This window comes from Lytechinus pictus, chromosome 14 (genome assembly GCF_037042905.1).
Source record: "Lytechinus pictus isolate F3 Inbred chromosome 14, Lp3.0, whole genome shotgun sequence".
Taxonomy (NCBI): Eukaryota; Metazoa; Echinodermata; class Echinoidea; order Temnopleuroida; family Toxopneustidae; genus Lytechinus; species Lytechinus pictus.
In genome coordinates, this window is record NC_087258.1 from 24131972 (window position 1) to 24152106 (window position 20135).

General features: G+C 36.9%; 1 protein-coding gene and 2 long non-coding RNA genes across 4 annotated transcripts in view; 1 reads left to right on the forward strand and 2 right to left on the reverse strand.

Annotated features, from left to right (window-relative positions):
- Nucleotides 1–911: 911 nt before the first annotated feature.
- On the reverse strand, nucleotides 912–7280 carry LOC135156676 (uncharacterized). The gene is made up of 3 exons (XR_010295727.1): nucleotides 7115–7280; nucleotides 4047–4230; nucleotides 912–2962 (listed from the first exon to the last, which is right to left on the reverse strand). It is a non-coding gene; the product is annotated as an uncharacterized LOC135156676 (long non-coding RNA).
- Nucleotides 7281–7661: 381 nt separating this feature from the next.
- On the reverse strand, nucleotides 7662–12739 carry LOC129281337 (uncharacterized). The gene is made up of 3 exons (XR_010295684.1): nucleotides 12652–12739; nucleotides 10135–10251; nucleotides 7662–9579 (listed from the first exon to the last, which is right to left on the reverse strand). It is a non-coding gene; the product is annotated as an uncharacterized LOC129281337 (long non-coding RNA).
- A 3257-nt stretch (nucleotides 12740–15996) lies between these two features.
- Nucleotides 15997–20135, forward strand: part of LOC129276433 (arginine-glutamic acid dipeptide repeats protein-like) — a 28985-nt gene continuing 24846 nt past the window's right edge. For both annotated transcript variants that reach the window (XM_054912808.2, XM_064109820.1), the window contains exon 1: nucleotides 15997–16107. The gene's annotated coding sequence lies outside the window, so the exon portion shown is untranslated. The remainder of the gene's footprint in view (nucleotides 16108–20135) is intronic.

The window sequence follows — 20135 nt, forward strand, 5'->3', positions numbered from 1 at the left end:
AAGAATAAAGCTTTTTCGTTGAAATTGTAATTAAATATACCTTCAACTTTAGACAACTATGTAATGTAGGTAAAAATATATGTAAAAAAAAAAAATACCTGAGTTGGAATAATTTCAGGATTTATGGAAGTTCGCATTTGGGTGAAAGAATCATACATGTACATTAATTCTTATGAAAAGTTTGGGTTGCATTACACTATCACTTAGGGGTAAAAGACAGTAGTTGCAGCAAACAATTATTTCTTCGGAAGGTCTTTTAAATTAAGGTTAATTGTCAAAATATTGTACATAATCTAGATCTGGGCTCGTCTTACAAAGAGTTACGATTGATCGATCAATCATAACTCTATGGAAATCCATCAGTGTTATAATTTTTTTCTACGAAAAATTTGCACAATGTCCTTTGTATGCAAAAAGAAGCGCAGCGAATTTTTGAGAAAACATTGAATGCATGAACATACATCATAGCTAGAAAATATTTTGAACAAACATGCTTAATAGATGTTAACATTGCTGACCGTCCATAGTTGCGATTGATCGGATCAATCATAACTCTTTGTAAGACGGGGCCCTGGTAAATTATTGTAAACTTGTATCTTTGTAAAATCATGAATTTTGAACTTAAAATCAATAATTCTGATGATCACTAACACAGAAAAGCATATGTGGGACAGGACAGTGTATTATGATTGATTCGAAAAATACCCGACATTTGATAGAATTACATGCTTATTTTGCTCATTTCTCAGCAATTACACATTTTCTTCCCGAGCTATTTGGCACACATCTTTTATATATACATACACTTTGCTGGTGATTGTGTTGGATTCTGTTCGAACTCATTTTAAGATAGTTACTACTAGAGGTGGGCTATTAAGGCAACTATGTAGTAGGAAAAAATATACTGTATGTAAAAAAAAAAAACCTGAGTTGCAAAGTTTTCAGGATTTATTGAAGCTTGCATTTGGGTGAAAGAATCATACATTAAAGGAGAATGAAACTCTTGGAGCAAGTTAGCTTTTGTGAAAGCAGAAAAATCAAAGAATAAGATCAACAAAACTTTGAGAAAAATAGGACTAGCAATAAAAGAGTTATGAGCATTTGAATGTCGAGATCACTAATGCTATGGAGATCCTCCCATTGGCAATGCGACCAAGATCTGTGATGTCACACACGTACAACTCTCCCATTTGGACACTGAAAATATACCCCAAAACATCTCTTTTTGCTCATTCTAATCATATGACAAACGATTCATCAATGATATAATGTTGTGAAACCTCTGTACTTGTCATCTCATAAAGAGAACACCTCACCTTGTGATAGACTCTATAAAAGTGAGAATATAAGTGAAATAAGTACTAAAGTAATGAGGGAGTTGTACGTGTGTGATATCACAGATCTTGGTCGCATTGCCGTTGGGAGGATCTACATGGCACTAGTGATCTCAATATTCGAATGCTCATAACTTTCTTATTATTCATTCAATCTTCCTCAAACTTTCAACAATATGTTTCTTTGATTTTCCTCTTTGATATGGATTCAGCTGGTTTCAAGGGTTTCATTCTCCTTTAATAAGTCTGATGAAAATAGTTTGTGGAACTGTTGTATTACACTATCACATAGAAGGAAAAGACAGTAGTTGCAGCAAACAATTATTTCTTGAGAAAATCTATAAAATCAAAGTTAATTGTCAATATATTGTACATTATCTACATTTGGTTCATTAATGTAAACTTGTATCTTTGTAAAATCATGAATTTTTTTACTTAAAATTGATAATTCTGATGATCGCTCTAAACACAGAAAAGCATATGTGGGACAGTGTATTATAATCGATTCGAAAAATACCTGACATTTGATAGAATTACATGCTTATTTTGCTCATTTCTCAGCAATTACACATTTTCTTCCCTACATGTAGCTACATAGGCTTTTTATGTGAGCTGAGAGATTTCATACCAGATTTCCTATGCTTGATAAAGTTCTTAAAATAGTCTGTGTATCAGCATAGCATGCGTTCAGTGTTTTGAACCCACTGGAAATTGTGCATCATATCTTTATGTATGGAAGTCATTTTGCGTCTGCGGTCTCCATGGTTTTTTTCAGGATCTATGTGTTGACTAGACCAGTCCCATATTGATATTTTCGTGCTGTGTCACTTTGGAAGGCCGTCTCTAATCGGTTGACTGGTGAGTTGGCAGATGCACAGCCTATCCCACTTTTCAATTATATCATTACGTAATCTCTAACAACATGTCTAAGATATCCACCAGATCAAGAGGCCGCTTGCACTCGGCTAACACATGTACACAATCCTCTGTTTCATCATTAACTGGATCTAAACAAAGCCCAGCATACCTAGATCATATTGATACAGTCGTTCAAAGAGCGGTGGCCGTGTCAATGGAACGCGATAGACAAAAACTCAATGATGATATGGATAAGCGCGAAAATAAATTGCGTGAAATTCTTGATGAAAAGCTCACTCGTCTACACGTTCTTGAAATATCTATCGATACTAAATTGAAGCAACTCCGTGATTTTGAAAAATTTCTGATAACGTGACTAACACCATAATGCTTTGTCAAATAGGCTTGACCACATCGAACAGTACTCCTGTCGCAATAATATCCGTATCCGTATGAGATTGTTCGAAATGTAGCAAAGCAGATTGGTATCGATCTTACTCCATGCGACATTGATCCATCCCATCACCTTCACAGACCAACTAGCAGTCATGATGTTCAACCCCAGGGATCATACCCCGGCGTGGCCCTGTAATGCCAACTTAGCAGCTCCACCAATCAATGTGAAATTCACTTCATACAGGCCGAAAAGAACGATGATGAAAAATAGAATGAAAATGCTCAGGAACAGATGACTGGGTCCAGGCAGGCAAGGCAGTTCAGATGGGATGAAAATTTATTGGCAGGACACCTTCCGTTTCAAATTACAGCATCTACAAAAATAACAGAAGAGGAGAAACATAAAAACCTTTTCTACATAAACTATTTATTAATCTTCATTAAAAACTAGATGGTTTCAATATTAATTTCCAATTTATTTTAGATGATCAAAAAACGATGTGGGGTTTGTTACATAATTTATACTTCAAATATAAATATGTAAAGTCAAGTCGGGGGGGGGGGGGGCATGATGCCCTCAAGACCTTTAACCATCTCTGTATAAGGAATGAAATTTTAGAATCAATTTATTTGACACATAAACATATTATTTTTTTTATAATTATGATTTTAATTCATGCCTTTTTTATGTGTTTTAAATGGTTATGGGGTCACCAGGACTGTCAGGACTGAGAATTCGAACTTTGAGGCCGAAATACAGCCATTCCCTATGCCTGATTTGGCTGAAATTCAGGTCAAGGATCAATTAAATATATATTTTGCAAAAAAAATCCGACAAATTTTGAGGTGGAATTAGTTTTCTGGCATCGCGAGATCGACCAATGCAAAATTTTATTAGCGCCAATTTACCATCTAAACTTGTCATTGAAATTAGAACGTCCAAACTGATCCACTACGTCAGCCTGGAATCTAGTACCAGTACTAGCACAATCAATCAGCTATGCATGTGCACCAATTCTGTATTTCTTGCATACGTACGTCACTCGAGTTATGTCATTGCATTATATAGCGTTGGAATTGTAAGAAAGTGATCCTTCAAAATTTTTACCTTCCTATGATTAACATTTTTTAAGCCTTGTATGCATTTAGAGTACAAATTGGACAAATTAAATGTTTGCCCCAAAATTATTGTGGGAAAGGTGGATTTTCTAGGGAAAGCCATCTTAGTGTACAAAGTTCTACAGGCAACAGAGACTTGTCTAGGCTCCGTGAATGATAATACAATGAAAAAATGATAAAAATATCACAGAGTCCTTGAAGTACAGTCAGGACCATTGACAGATTATAAGGTGCCCCGAGTTTGTACACACCCAAATCTGCGTGATTCTGATAATAGAGATTCCCAATGATCCCAAACAAAAAAATAAGCTTTACATCTGAAATAGCCTTCTTACTTACCTACTGCCCGATGCCTCCTAGCATGTAGGGCAGCAACGAAGGATCTCCACTCCTGGCATCCGGCGATTCTGGGCCTTCTTCTGGAAACTCCCCCAGGCCAGGTCATATTCACCGACTTCATCTCCTCCTCAACTCCTCATGTGTGACACCGAGACAGGTGGTTATGTGTCTCCCTCTCTTTCTCCTGAAATGTCAAACAGATCTATTCATTAAAAATCTTACTCAAAATGGTGCTTTTGGTAGAAAAATAATGAATATAGGGCATTTCATGTGACGGCCTTAACCCTTATGAAACTGGGGGGGGGGTCAATTTGACCCCCCCTCAACAAATTTCATCACTACGCTGTCGCGCAAAATTTTTTGATCGCGCCGCTCACTGACTTTTTACTTTCAAGTCTCGCGCAAATTTTGAGACCAAATTTGTGATGCCCAGGTACACAGTTACGACATTACGCAACATTATGTAAGTGCATGTCAGACCCAAAATTGCTCATAAACATGATTTCATGTACAATCCAATGCAAATTGTGTATTTAGCCAAAATTCATAAATTTATCATTATTTATACTTTTACTGATTAAACTTATACCCCTTTCATAAACCCAATTATGCGGCTAATAGCAGCATAATTTGGTCGTAAGATCGGAGGAGGACCAGAGTTATCCGCATTATGTTGATGCTGCAATTATCCGCATAATAGCAGCATCGGGACAAGATTTTGAGTTTATGAACGTATTTCCAAATAATGCGGATAATTGCCATGGTGCGGTCACAAGGTCACCCTTTTCCAACACAACCGCATCGGAGGGGGCGTTTCCAGTTGTCATGACGATTATCCGCCTTTTTCAGGACGGGCGCTCGTAAAAATAATGCGGATAATTTTCGGAGTTTGTGAACGCAATTTTTATTGAATTATCCGCATTACTAGTATTAGGAAGCAAATTGGAGGATAGGTTTATGAAAGGGGTATTAATTAATTTTGCCTTGTTTATGATTAGAATTAAGTCTGGAATGATTTCCATCGAAAATACAATAAAAAACAAAAAGTAAAAAAACTAAGAAATACATAATAAAAAAAATAAAATACATAAGAAATTGGCACCAGAATTTTTTTCATTCAAAATTGTTAGGAATGCTATAAAGAATATTTTCACCCCAAAAATAGCATTCTAGGAGCTTTAATTAGTGAATCAGAGCAAAAAGTATGATTTCATGAATAAATTAGCATAATTAATTCATATAAAATAAAAATATATGAATTCAGTGAAATTTACCAATGCAACTATGTAGATTATGTCATTCTCTACCATCATGCAAATTTTCGTTGTGAACGCCCAATCCGCGGCTGAGATCTTACAACTAATAACTAAGGGGGGGGGGGGGGGCAATAATGCCAAGAATCAAATGACAAGAATCAAAATACCCTGGGAGATTTAGGGTTAATTGTCAGTATATCATCGAGGATCTGCATGTAGATCTGGTACAGTTACATAAACTGAACTTTGTGAAATCTTGAAATCTACGCTGAAAAATGTTCACACTGAAGATCACCAACACAGATAAGAGCACGTGGGACAGTGTTTATTATTGCTCTGACTGAATGTCGGCCAGACGCGCGACGCTTGACCCGAATCCTGTGCTTTTTTTGCCGATTTCTCAGCAATTACTCAATTTCTTCCAGAATCCTTTGGCACATATATTATTTATAATATAGACAGACACTTTGGTGGTCATTTTCATTGGATTCTGTACGAACTCATTTTGATATCGTTACCACAACTGGCATTTACCTTAAAGGGGTGGTCCAGGCCAGGTTTAATTTATATCCACTAGATAGACAAAAACCTTCTCTTTCCTATACTATATTTTTTTAAAGAAATAAGAGGCACAGTTATTTTTTATTGAATTTTCAATTTTGCCAAAATCATATTCTGGCACGAGTCTGTACGATCCCAGAATGCAATGCGCAGCTTTTTCTGTGACGTAGCATCTCCACTTTGGCTTCGCTGGCTGCTGCTACGAGCGCGAGCGAGCTAGCTATCTAGCTAGCTATCGCTCGCACGTACGTATATGCGTATAGCTAGATCATCAGCGCCGGCGCGGCCGCATATATATACGTATACGGTATTTAGCTACATGTAGTTTTCGACTTGCATTGATTGAAGCCACCGTCGACCCTGTAATTCACAATTTGTTTGTTTCTCGCCGTTTATTTCATAATTTGAACAATTAATATGTCGGGTCCTGCGGGATATGCATTCCAACCAAGGTGGAATGCGGAAGAGTTGGAGAACCGTCGAAGAATAGAAGAAGAAGAGGTGGAGGAAGATCCGATCGTACCGCAGCCAGCGGCCGATCGAGTGGGGAGAAATGACTGGTGTCGGTGCGGGAACTGCCCGGTGATGCCGGCGGCCAGAGAGAGCATTTGGTCCTCGCAAACGACTCTACTCGCGTTATATTTGTATGTTTTTATGTCAAACTTGTCAGTCCCAATATTGTGAAGCCACTGGGCACATCTCTCTCGATCTCGGATCGGATTTGGTATAGAAAACGCACTTTTATGGTTATTTTCTCCCGGCCGGACCGAGCAGCGCTAGCCGTGTGCCTGACACATAGGCATAATGCAGCTGTGAGACGTCGCGCGCTGGATTGTTGCGAAACCAAAGTGGAGATGGTACGTCACAGTCACGTGACCGATCTCGCTACATGTGCGCGAAATTTAATTATTTTTGCCCCAAATAACCGTTACAAGAAATGCTCTTAAAAATCTGCAAAGTCGAGTAAGGAGATAATACTTTTTGAAATGGCTCCTGTAATTATTTACTACGGGCTAAATATTTTTTGGAGCTGGCCTGGACCACCCCTTTAAAGTGTGCAGAATTGGGCCCTGAGGCTGAGCCCACCAGCGCAGCCTGTCCTATACAGCATGCCGGCGCTCCCCGCAGCCACCCCGGCCGGGCAGTGTCAGTGCACGAAATCTAAAGCCAAAGGTAAGCTAGCTACGGTACGTAGCTGCAAGCCGCGCTCCGAAAAGAATTAAAATCTTAAAAAATGGTTATCTAACTTACTGTTTGGTCTACTGCGAATGCCTTCGAAGTCGTTGTCCAAATCTGACCCGTGTTCTTAAAGTAGTAGAACTATTACGGCCATCTTCGTCGCACTTAATTCTCGATCCAAAATTAGGCTGCATGCATCATTTAACGGCGGAAAACGAGCACTTACCTTTTTCAAATGATTGTGACTTGCCATCGCCAGTTGCATGCAGTGCAGCGCGCATGCGCAGGCCCGACGCCCGGTGAATTAATTCTGCGGCCGGATCATGAATTTTTTATGAGCCCGGGGGTGGGGGGGGGGGGGGGTTGAGCTCTTGAGCTAACTAGTTAAGGGGTTTGCATGACACCGGAGCATGACACCAATTACGAAAAAACAGTTTTAAAATAGATACACACTTCTTTGACATATAAAGCTTCCTCTTGTTTGGTTTGGTTGGCAACCAGTTAAGAAATTATTATTTTTGCCACTGCTTTTGAAGCTTTTTTTCTTTGAAGAATGATATACTTTACCTTAAAAAAAATAATTATGTACTATTTTTTTTTTAGTTTTACTTTTTCTTTTCTAAATAGAAATAGCCTTGCTAACATGGCAAGGTTGAAAAAATGGCAAAATAGTATGTGGCTTTGAAATTAAACTTGTAAATTTCCTCGTCGTTGATTGATAAATAATTGATGTCATAATCACGTCATAATGTGGTCATATGAAAACGCACATTTCTTTGTCGTTGTTTGGTAAATAAATGATGTCATAATCACGTCATAATGTGGTCATATAAAAATGCAAATTTATTTGTCGCAGATTGGTCAATAAATGACGTCGTAATCACGTCATAATCTGGTCATATAAGAAAACAAATTTACTTGTCGTAAATTGGTCAGTAAATGACGTTGTAATCACGTCATAATCTGGTCATATAAGAAAGCAAATTTACTTGTCGTAAATTGGTCAGTAAATGACGTCGTAATCACGTCATAATCTGGTCAAATAAAAATGCAAAAGAAAGTTGCCATTCTAATGGGGTGTTGCAAGAAACTTGCGATTGAACGCAAATCGAACGCAACTCCCAAAATTGAGCGTAAGTCCTCCGATTAAACGCAAATCTGCAATTGAACGCAAGTTACGTTCAATCCTGTTGCAAGAAGAAGTTGCGTTTGATCAATTGAACGTAGATCAAGCGCAAGCTTTGCGATTGATTGCAAATCGAACGTAACTTATGTGAGATTTTGGAGGACGCGCAAAATTTGCGCTCGATTTACGTTCAATTGATTGTCCATAGGCTTGTGTACTAATTCTGCCCCCTAATTTTTTTTTTGTATTTTTTTGTGTGAAAACTTGTGTAAATTATGCCATTTTCAATTTTCCATAGGTTTTTTCAAGAAAAACTTAAAATAATGTTATTTTCAATCTTCGTAGGCCTCTACAGCAATTATGCCATTATTTTCACACAACTTTACTACATTCTCTCCTAATATCATTTCAAAGTGTGTCAATCACCAAAAATATTCTGCTCTTGTTATCAGAGGTCATGGAATATTCAAATTGTGATTTCTGAAATAATTTGTATGAAGAAATATTGAAAAAATAATAACTCTCCATAGGCACAAAAGCCACTCTTTATTAAAACACTTCATGCACTGGCAAATGCTTATCAATATTTCTGAGGGTTTGCAGTAAAATAATACAACTCAGAATTTGTTTTGCAAGAGCACTAAATTGCTTAAATGCTTTCATTCATACATATCATAATGAATAACAGGCCCAATTAAGTTATTTTAGTTTGATTTTCAAATAAAACATACATTTCAGGAGATTGCTACACTTCAAAATCTGAAGCTCTCTTGTTTCTCTCTCTTTAATCATGAGATTGCATCGTAGATATATATCACACTTGCATACAGGGATGAGGTCGAGGCTGATTCTTCCGAGTCATGAGGCAGCTTGAGATAACTTCCCATAGATTCTGTACAGTGACTCGGACCAAGGCCAGCAAAATGTTGCCTCGAGGTCAGCATTGACTACATCCCTGCTTGGACTTGAAAAGATCCATTGATCTGTGCACAAAAAAGAACACTGCTCAAGACATTCATTAATGATGGACCTTTTATTATTTTTTTTTCAATGTTTCTTGCTCCCGAGGAATTACTTCTGAGATTCAGTTATATGAAATAAAATTTCATATCATCTTCCGGTACATCAAGTGTTTCACCACAAAATGTCTTGTTTGAAATTGACGTGTATCATGCAGAAGACCACAGTCCTTAAGGTTGGCATGAAGAATCCATAGAAGTCCAGTCAGGAAAGCCACAAGCGTTTCTGCTTGAAGGAACAAATCTGTTTTCCAGAAGCAGTCTAATTTGAGGTGAATTTGGAGAGCTTCATGGAGTGAAGTTTTTAAACAAGCAACGCCCTCATTCTGAAGTCCACTCTAATAATGATACTACAGACAGGAACAGCTCTGAATTCAGTTCTGATAATCAACCTGTTCATAAAAAATAATAATATAGGAAATAATGCAAGCCCATAACTATACATAGCTTGGGTAAGATCAAATTTTGTCCTTTCAGTGCAAGAATGCCCTTAGCAAAACATTTTTGTGCACCCCATCGGTGCAGAAATGCCCCTATGCCTGCTGGTAAGGGCGTTGTTTGCACCGACATGATGATATGATAGAGGGATAGTGGCTTACTCCTGAGACCATAGTAATTGGCAATTTGCCATGATGTAATCTAAAAAAGTGTGAACTGATTGTTTTCCCCAAAATAAATGAATCATGGAAATTAAAATATGCAATAAATTAAATCAATTAAAGCAAAATACACACTTTCATACAGTACACCTTGGATGAGCACAACAACCACCTCCTCCCCTCCCCCATCAATGGGATGTCTTCATTGCTGAGAAGTCCAGTCAAGATAGAGATTTGTGTTTGCCTTTTTCATTTTGCATTATCCTTTGGTCAATGTGTACAGATTTCACCCCCATCCGCATTACGATCATGGTGAATTATTAATAATACAGTTTACATGTAACCTACCATTCAAGAGTTGATAAAATGAATCAATCAGCTGGCTGCAAGAACACACATTGTAGCAGACACAGTTATGGTGGTTCTGAGGTTTCTTGTTTGTTCCAGACTTCTTTGTCATCATAACTGTAGTAAGCAATTAAAAGCAAAAAGCAAAGAGATAAAACATGTTCATGAAATTAATATACAAGTTAAGCTCAGTTGCCAGTGTGTTGATCATTATAGTAGTCCCAGGGTGTTTTCATTAAAGTCACTTCTGGCCTGGGGAGGGGCACTATGGTTCCTCAGCCATGGGCGGCGCAATTAAGAAATTGATGAAATCATACCTTTTGCTTTAATTTACTAAAAAAAGCTTGTAATAGAATGCTAAACTTTGGTGTACATATTCCTTTCTAGAGCATTCCTAACAACTTTACTTTAAAAAATCTGGTATCAAAATAAATTCCTTTCATGTTATTTTTTAAATATTTTTCTTAACTTCTTAAATGTATTTTTTTTAATTGTTATTTTCAAGACAAAGTTCATCAGTGACATTAAATTACTATTGTCAATAAAAAAAAATTACCATTATGAATATTGACTTTTTACATGTAATCATGTTTTTGTCTGACATGAACTTGAACAAACATAATGTTGCATTATTTCCTGACACTGTACCTGGGAATGGCAAATTTGGTCTCAAAAGTTGCGAGACTTGAAAGTAAAACGTGAGCCAGCAGTGCGGTAATAACATTTTGAGAGGCAGATTTATTCTGAAAAATGTCAAGGGGGACCATATGCCCCCCCCCCCTGAGTATTGTGCTTGATGTAAAAGGATGTAAAAAAAAAATCATGATTATGCATTCAATATTAATAATGATGCACCATATGAGACACCCTTTAACTGAAAACACCTGGAAAAGCATTGTAATCATCCATTAAACAATTTAAAGTGAAAAAAAAATCTGTAATCTATATAGCACCTCATGTGCTTGCATAAAAATCAAGAGTCAGCTACATAGTAGCCCGGGGGAGGGGGGGGGGGTACTCATGAAATAAGGCATATTGGGATATGCCGCAGGAATGGGTCGCCTTTTTTGAAGAAATCCCTAAACATGGGGTATGGTTTTATGCTGGAAAATCCCTAAGCATGGCCCATTTTTTAGATAATGTCCTTAAACATGGGTCCATATTCTACTCCAATGTCTTAGGTGCAAATACAAAATGACCTTACATTTTGGGCGATAACCTTTTTCTTTTTTTTGCTTGTCAAGTCTTCCAGGCGAAAATGTGCCCCCCCCCCCCCTTTGGAAATCCTGGATCCGCTCCTGTAATGAATCCCTAATAATGGGTACCTTTTTAGCCAAAATGACCTGTAAATATGGGTACGGGTTTCGAACCTTCAGCCGCACACCTTTGTCCAAACTAAATCTAAGTACCCCCCCCCCCCCCCCGGCGTAGTAGATCTACATATTGAATCTAAAAAATAATATGTATTTAGGCCTACATCATGTACATGTATATCTTTTTATATTTATATGTGATGGATATTAAAAATGTGACTCATACGGCACATCATTACAAATCAACGGCACAAATAGACTGTCCTTGCAAAGAACCTCTTGTGCAATCTGCCCGTAAGAAATTTTAAAAAGAGCCCTGGGCAGGCAACTCCCTATTCAATGTTAAAACTTCCCCAAGAATGTGGCAGATGTGGCCAATAGAGTCTGAAAAGTAGCCCAATACATGTAGACCCCTATACCTTTGTTGTTGTTTTTTTCTTGTCTGGCGAGATATGTGGAGTCTGGAGAACCCCCCCCCCAAAAAAAAAAAAAAAAAATAAATAAATAGATAAATAAATAATAAACTTTTTTTAAATCCTCCAAAGACAAAAGTCGAAACAGCAAAATTTTCACTTTATCCCAGGCCAAGGAAAGTCATAAAAAGGGAGGTTAACGTTAGACAGACCTTTAAAAAAAGAGAGACAAATGGAGAGGATTTTTTCTTGTGGAAAGAAAAATAGAAAAAAAATAGAACTAGAAGTAGAACTTAAGTAGAACTAGAACTAGAAGGTACATGTACTGACTACATCACTGATGAGTCATGTAGTAATGCCTAATCACAAATGGAAGTCTTTAATTTCTATTTACTGGATGGCTATTCGCCGCTGAAACCGATATAACTTAAAGAATTATTTCAAATAGGAACAAAAATAATCTTTGAAGGTCATTTTCGATGTTTCATACATAATTAGAGCCTACACATTTACTTGCTTCAGGGCGACTTTTAACAGCACTGCACCGGCAATGACCTGCCGTGTTGTTGATACAACCGTGCATTACCGACACAAAAAGTCAAGTGTGGGACTGGGATTACAATTGTGCGGTAGAAAATTTGTTGAAGGTGAAATTTCGACCGGCGATAAAGATACATTTTCGCTCTTTTCAAAATTATTTTTTCCCTGGCATAGGTCTAAAATATATAAATTCTCTGAAAACATACATAATGGAGAAAGAATTGTCTGAAAAATGAATATTTTCTACTTACTCTCTTCCAGATCCAGGATTGTTGCAAGCCATTATTTTGCTTTTTTGGCTAGTCTTGTGCTGCAGACCCTGTTTACAGCTGCAAATCAGCTGCAACTTGCGTTCAATCGCAAGCCTTTTTCTTGCAACGCAAATTGGCGATTGATTGCTAGTTGCAGTCGATCGGAATCGGCTGCAAAGTTGCAGTCGATTTGCAATCAATTGCAACGTAACTTTCTTGCAACACCCCATAAGTCGTCAAAATTACGTCGTAAGAACGTCATAAATACGACGACATGACGAGTATTACCACTTTACGATCAGTTAATGACGTCATTACGACCGTGTCTGCTATCAGGGAACATGCATTATATTGTTGATTTCCTGTATAGGTTACCTAGAATTTTCAAAACATGGAATATACTGGTTTTAGGGGATGGAGAGTTCAAATCTGAGGTCTGTTTGGGGATATGACCATGCTTTGATGTCGAAACATACAAATAGCAGCCATTTTCCAAGATGGCTGTCATAGAACATGCATTATATTGTTCACTTACTTTAGCATACGTACATTTTCAAGCCTTGGAATATGAAGACTTTGGAGGATGGAAAATCCAAACCTGAGGGTATTTAAGGAATGTGATAATGTTTTGCTCTCAAAATATAAATAGCAGCCATTTTCCAAGATTACCGCCTTGGAATATGCACTATTTCGTTTACTTATGTACCTAGAATTTTCAAAACATGGAATATAATGATTTTAGGGGGCAGATAGCAAAATCTGTGGTTATTTTGAGGATACGACCATGCTTTGATGTCAAAATATACAAATAGATAAAGAAGGTGGCCACCATAAAACAAGTATTACAGTACTGTAATTACATACAAGCAGATACCTTATTTATCAATTATTTTCCTTTTTCTATTTGGACAAGGTAGAAAGATTGGGATAATGAACAATATTGAGACTTTAATTAAATGAGGCAGTAATTGAAATGTCAAGATTAAGTGCAAAAAGTAGGATATCTTAGTTGTTCTCACTACATGTATGTGTATGATCAGGCATATTAATCATCTGAATCATTTCTAACTTATATGGTTTTTACATTTATCTCTGTGATGATGCAATATAATAGAATTACTCCTTAAGACATCTTAGAGTAACCTAAAGTATATGAGAAGGGGTGGATGTTTATCCTCTTCTGAAGTAATGGCTTGACCTTGACAAAATGATCCTTTAATCCTCCTGAAGTGATCACCACATTGCCAAATTTGCTGTAAAATAAATTTAGTTTCAAATGCTTGATTAGTTTGCATATCACTGCAGCTATACAGTTAAATATTACATATGCACTGCACTGACACTGTTGTTGAAACAGGGTGAGAATTGTATGCTGAAAGAAAATACTTGAAACAACTGACTGTCTTCATTTGAGAATAAAAAAAAAAGGAAAAATCATGTTTCAATATTAATCTCCATTTACGGGACCACTGAAAACATCTCTCGTAACTCTAAATTGGCCACTAGCAATGAGCCAATTGAAAGCTCTAGTCAGTTCACGTATTGCATCATCGTGTCAGCAACAATGATTCCTATCGACTGCAGCCCTGAATTATTTCTTAGGACTTTCAACACCAATAATGAAAAATGCCCAAACATTATTATCTAGTCAATTACTTGGTACCATCCGGCTGTATTGTATTATGAAGAGCATGAAGCCTTCTACTGTAGCTCTTTTTCAGACAGTAGCCTAAAAACAATGGCTTACCATATCTAGCACTCAACTGATTCCTTTATATAGGCAGGATTTCTTTACCTCTCGAAATTCTTTGTTAATTGAGGAACTATGTAATGAGCACAGACAGAGCAAGCAAGCACCACACAGCCCCTAACATGATGTCTCTCAGCCGATGGAAAATCTGAAGTCCTGGGATATCGACCCCGCTGCTGAATGGCCCTACCAAGACAGACAACTTAAGTTGACACCTGCATCAAGATGAGACCTACAGAGTGTTATCTAGGACAAGGCAGTATGAGGTTCTCATGCCATGGAAAAAAGTGGTGCAATGTCAAAAGGCCGATGGTCAACAGATCTCAAAGTTGGGCCTCCTGACAGAACCTTGGCGCTTCTTTAGTTGAATTGGATATATTTAAGTGGGAAAAAGAGCATGTTAAGCCACGTTTCCACCAGGGCCTGCAAAGGTCGGGACCCTGCTAGTAATTTTGTAGCTGAATCATAATTACCCATCGGCAGCAGTTAAGTAAAACAATCTCCTTGCCAAGAGGGGCGAGGAGGAATACTTGGGCCAAGAATAGCCCTAGGCGAACATTGTCAGGGGGCGTCTGATCGAGTAGGTTTGGCCTATGAGTGAGTGGGATACAGGCCAGAAGCTGGTGACAGATCAGGTGGGATAATTAGGGTACATCAAATTTAAAACATCACCCTTTTTACCCCTGAATAGCCCACCTCAAATGTTAATACATTGGAAATGATGCATAATGCGAACGTCTTTATTGTCGATAATTCTTAATATTTAATCAGTGTTACAATGATTTTTTTGTCGTTATGACCACTTCTCCAACTTTTTCCCCAAAAAACAAGAAATATAAATGATTTAAAGATATCACCGTGTACGCATGTACTTTTGGCAGCCATCTTAAAATGGCTGCGATTTGCAAATTTCCAGATCAAAACAAGGTTGTTTCACCAAATAAACCTTATATTTTGAATTCACACCCCTTAAGATATATATATATTCCATATTTTGAAAATTGCACGTATGCTAAAGTAAGTGAACAATATAATGCATGTTTAGACATCAAAGCATGGTTATATCCCCAAATAAACCTCATATTTGGACTCTCCATCCCCTAAAACCAGTATATTCCATGTTTTGAAAATTCTAGGTAACCTATACAGGAAATAAACAATATAATGCATGTTATATATGGCGGCCATCTTGGAAAATGGCCGCTATTTGTATATTTCGACATCGAAGCATGGTTATATCCTTAAAATAACTTCAGATTTGGATTCTTCGCCCCCTAAAACCTTTATATTCCAAGTTTTGAAAATTCTAGGTATGCTAAAGTGAGTAAAAAGAAAATCAAAGATGCCAGCGGCCATTTTGGATTTTCGCGTATATCTCAAATTGCTCAATGCTGACAGAGCTCCAGCATATAGATTCTTCAAATAGAAGGTCTCACCAGTCAAAATCAGTCAAAAAATAAACTATGACATTCCAATGCAACCTTAGCCCCAAAATCAGGGTTTGGCTGCCGGACTACCTGAGTTCCCACAGAAATAGAAGTAATTCCGTGGGACTTCCACGTAAATGGACATAAAAATTTCTCCCCCTTTTTTTTACTTTACGATACCATACAATTCAATGGACAATGACGGAAATCCTTCTATGCGACAGCTAGCGAATCATCAAATATGTAGTGTTAAATTGGTTTTGCTGTTGTAATCAGGCGGTGAGTATGATCGATTTATATACCCTTTTTTTCTTTGTATGTTAAAGATAATATCAATAGTCACTTATGTTCATATAATTGTATTTTTTTAGTTAAAAATGCGATGAGTTAATTATGTTTTTTTTTTTTTAACTTGAAAGTCTTGAGAAGTTGAGGCAGTGCCAGTGACATGAGAGAGATGTGCAGTGACACTGTGCCGATTGTTATTGCACTGACTGAGTCAGTGAGTGCAGTGCCAGTGAGTGAGACTGAGAGTGACGTGAGTGTGCCTTTCTTCGCCTGTGACAATTTAATTGTATGTGAATGTGTGGTCATCAGACTCAGAGGCGTTGCGTTCACTTACTACAGCCAAAGTCATGAAAGTACCTAACCTAGGTTTACATGTAGCCTAGGTCTACATTTGCATGCCTTTTGCTCGACTTATTTTGGTGACCATCAATCATGACCGTCACCATGTCAATGAGTCGTGACGTACGTTGCTACGCGATGAACAAAATTTCAAGTTCAACGGTCTCCGTTCAAAATCATCAATTTGAAAATCCAAAATCTAGATAAACTTCTGGCCCAATCTGGGTTTTCTTTCATTTCGTGATCGAAGTATTCAGTGACAGTGTGGAGAAAACGTACCCTCGCAACAGGTTTTGCATGCAAGTGGAGCTTGACGTGGGAGAGCCAATCACGTCTCGTACACTCATACACGTCATAAAATTCGAGTCAATTCAGAGACCGATGGGAGGCGTATTTCGGAGAGACATTTTAGCGCTTTTTAATTGGCGATTTCCACCTTATGTATTACTTTCGTTATTTTTGAATGACCAAATGATAATCCCCACACCATGACCTTTCCACTGATATATACGGTAATAAGGCCATATTCATAATCAATATATTTCTCCTTTAAAGCTTAGGGGCATTTTCACCACAGATGGACACAGAGGCATAAAAATCAAGTTGATATTCATGTAAAATGCTTTATGTTTTTTAATAAAACAAGACCTGAAGTTTCTGAGACAATATTTTTTTCCGACTCTGGCAGCCATTTTTTATTTCAAAATGGCTGCCAAAGTATGGATTCAAATTAGTGTTGAAAATAGTATATTGATAAATATTTTGTTTTGACAGATTTTTAAAGAACAGGTTTGATCATGATGTTTTCGCCTGTGATTTAGCTTGCTATTATAACACTTTTTAAAGTCCCACAGAAAGAAACACCAGTAATTCATTCATCTGATAAAAAAACATTGATGAAGTATGTGATATGGTATGTAATGTCAGTTACCGAAAACATGAACTTTTTTTTCTCATTTCCTGGAAAAGAGGATATATTATATGAAACTTGGTAGATTTCCTCTCTAGGTAACACCCCTCCCTTCTACACCAAAATTAAAGATTATAAATTTACAATGAAGCCATAGGGTACCATTAAATATATGTAATGTCAGTTACCAAGTGGAAAATGTAATGTCAGTTACCGAGATGTAATGTCAGTTACCATGATAAAACGTTGGTTACCAATATTGAAATGCAAATATGTGGTCAATTTTATGGTAAAGAAATATTGTACACTTGTTATTTAAGTCAAGTCACACCAGAAGGAGCTTGCTATTGACTTTTAAAAGGTATACCAGTTCACAAGGAATACTATATGAAATTATGAAGGAAGTTGCATTCCCATCGTGCAAAAAAAAATTACTATGAAATTGTTTTGTACATGCACTTACCAAGTACCTAATTGTTTGTATCAGACAATTTTTTGTTTGGTTTTCGGGGGGGGGGGGGGGTAGGGGGTACTTTTCCCAACCTATTGCCTAAATCTGCAACATTTTTAAAGCTTAACATTGTGATGAAGGGGATTTCCAGGGTCCCTTTTTTAGTTTCTAGGATTCTTTTGAGCATTGCCTTGCTAAAAGTAAATTCCTGGTTTTTATACCTATTAGTAGTGTGGATGTGTGATACAATTTTGTTTTTCGTTTACAAATATAGATGAAAAGTGAAATTTGACAGTTCTGATCAATGTTGCATGGATCTACTGAAACTGTGGTGTTTTTTTCTAATTTACAAATAGTTCAGTTTCAGTTTAGAAGCTGGAGTTTATTTTTTGTTGACAGCTTATAAAAGAAATTAGCAAAGAAAATGATTAAACAAATTATGAAGAGAATTGAAATCCGACAGATATGAACAAGCATTGCTTGCACTGACCAGAATAGAAATCAATAAAACTACATGGCTGCATGAGATTCGGGGGAGGAGTACATGTAGCCTAGGGGAGGAGACCCTTATTCATTTTGCCTTTTTTGAGGGGAGGGGGAGGTTGGAGAAGGAAAATGTTTAAAAAGTCAATATAAAACTGATGAATATATTATGGGTGTATAGTCAGAAAAATCCATGTGTACAGTCAATGCAATATTAAATTACTATAGGAAAACATGTAGCTGCTATGACCCCACCCCCCCCCCCCCCGAGTAAGTAAAACATACATTTCTTATCTTTTGATAATTAAAAATGTGAAGTATTATGAAACTTTTATGATTTTAAAAAGCCTTACATATAAGTACCAAGAAAATTTGCCTTTGAAAATCATATAGCACTGGTAAATGTTAATGTGTATTGTCAGTTACAGACAAGTATAATAAAAATGTTCAAATAAAAGAAAGGAATTAAGAAAAAGAAAAAGTTTTTCATTGAAATGTTCCTAAAAACTCGGGTATACTTCCACATCAAGCTCACTTTCATGTGAATCCCTGCACAGAAGATACAATGCAATGATTCCACACATTTGACTTCCATGTGTTATCTCTATGGCAAATTAAGTGTAATGTCAGTTACCGTAATGTCAGTTACCAGCATGGTTGTGGAAAAATCATCATAGTCCCCAAAAGACAAAAACAAATTTTTTAATATTTTGACACATCTTAACCTAGTAACGGAGGTATATTTACATATTCAAATTATTACTCTATCTACTCAGGGACATGAGATATTTCAATTTTAATGAACACCCTGAAATTGCATGTCCTTTTGCGTAATGTCAGTTACACATTTTTGCTTGCTGATGCGTAAAAAAATGTGGTTACATAGGAAAACTGAGTATCAGAGTATACAGCAAGGTTCACTTTATTAACTCTATCAAAAGCAAACTCCCATCATTTGTTGTTTAAGAGATACACACAATGAAAGGTGTGAAAACATTGTGCCGTGTAATGTCAGTTACCGTGAAAATGCCCTGAGATATTCAGCTTTATCATGATCTAAAAATCATTTGTGCTCAAACAGAAATTAAGTGTGAAAACAACAACTTTTGTTGCATGAAAAAATTATTTTGTCTCATGTTTTAGATCAAAAGTTTTCCCTATATTACAACATCCTTTTGAAAATCCAAACACATGACCTAATAAGAATGATTCTTCTTCTTTACAAAGATACCAAAAACATGAAATTTGGTCAATATTTAGAGCAGCAATGGCCGAATAAAAAGAGGTGTTTTGGTTCGCACCAAGCTCATTAACTATGCAAAAACCCTCTAGTCATGAATACCACTTGGATAAAAGAAGCTACTTTTTCAGGGCTTGCTGACTGACTGTATGATGAATAGTTGTAATGGAAACTGTCAAAAAAAATCAAGCATTTGGGCCCCAAAACAAGAGAAAATAAGCCAAACATTACCAACCTAATTTCACCACACAGGGAATAGTAACAGAAAACAAGGTTATAACTTATATCATAACCTTGTTCAAGAATGAGTGGCAAGGGGCACTGTGAATGATGGTGGGCCCAATCTTCTGATCATGCGCAGAGTGGAACTACGAACTGGCTTATTGCTCTCCTATTCTGACATGAATGATTGTGCTTGTTTCCTGGAGTGTGGAATGTTGCTTTTTGTTACACGTTTTTGCACTGCAATGCAAGTAAATAGTTGTCATATGAAGATGTCATATGAAGGGTTATGACTAGTCGTAAGACCTATAATGTAATATTTGAAATAATACATCATTTTTATTCCCTCTTAATCATGTACGTGTATCTCAAGT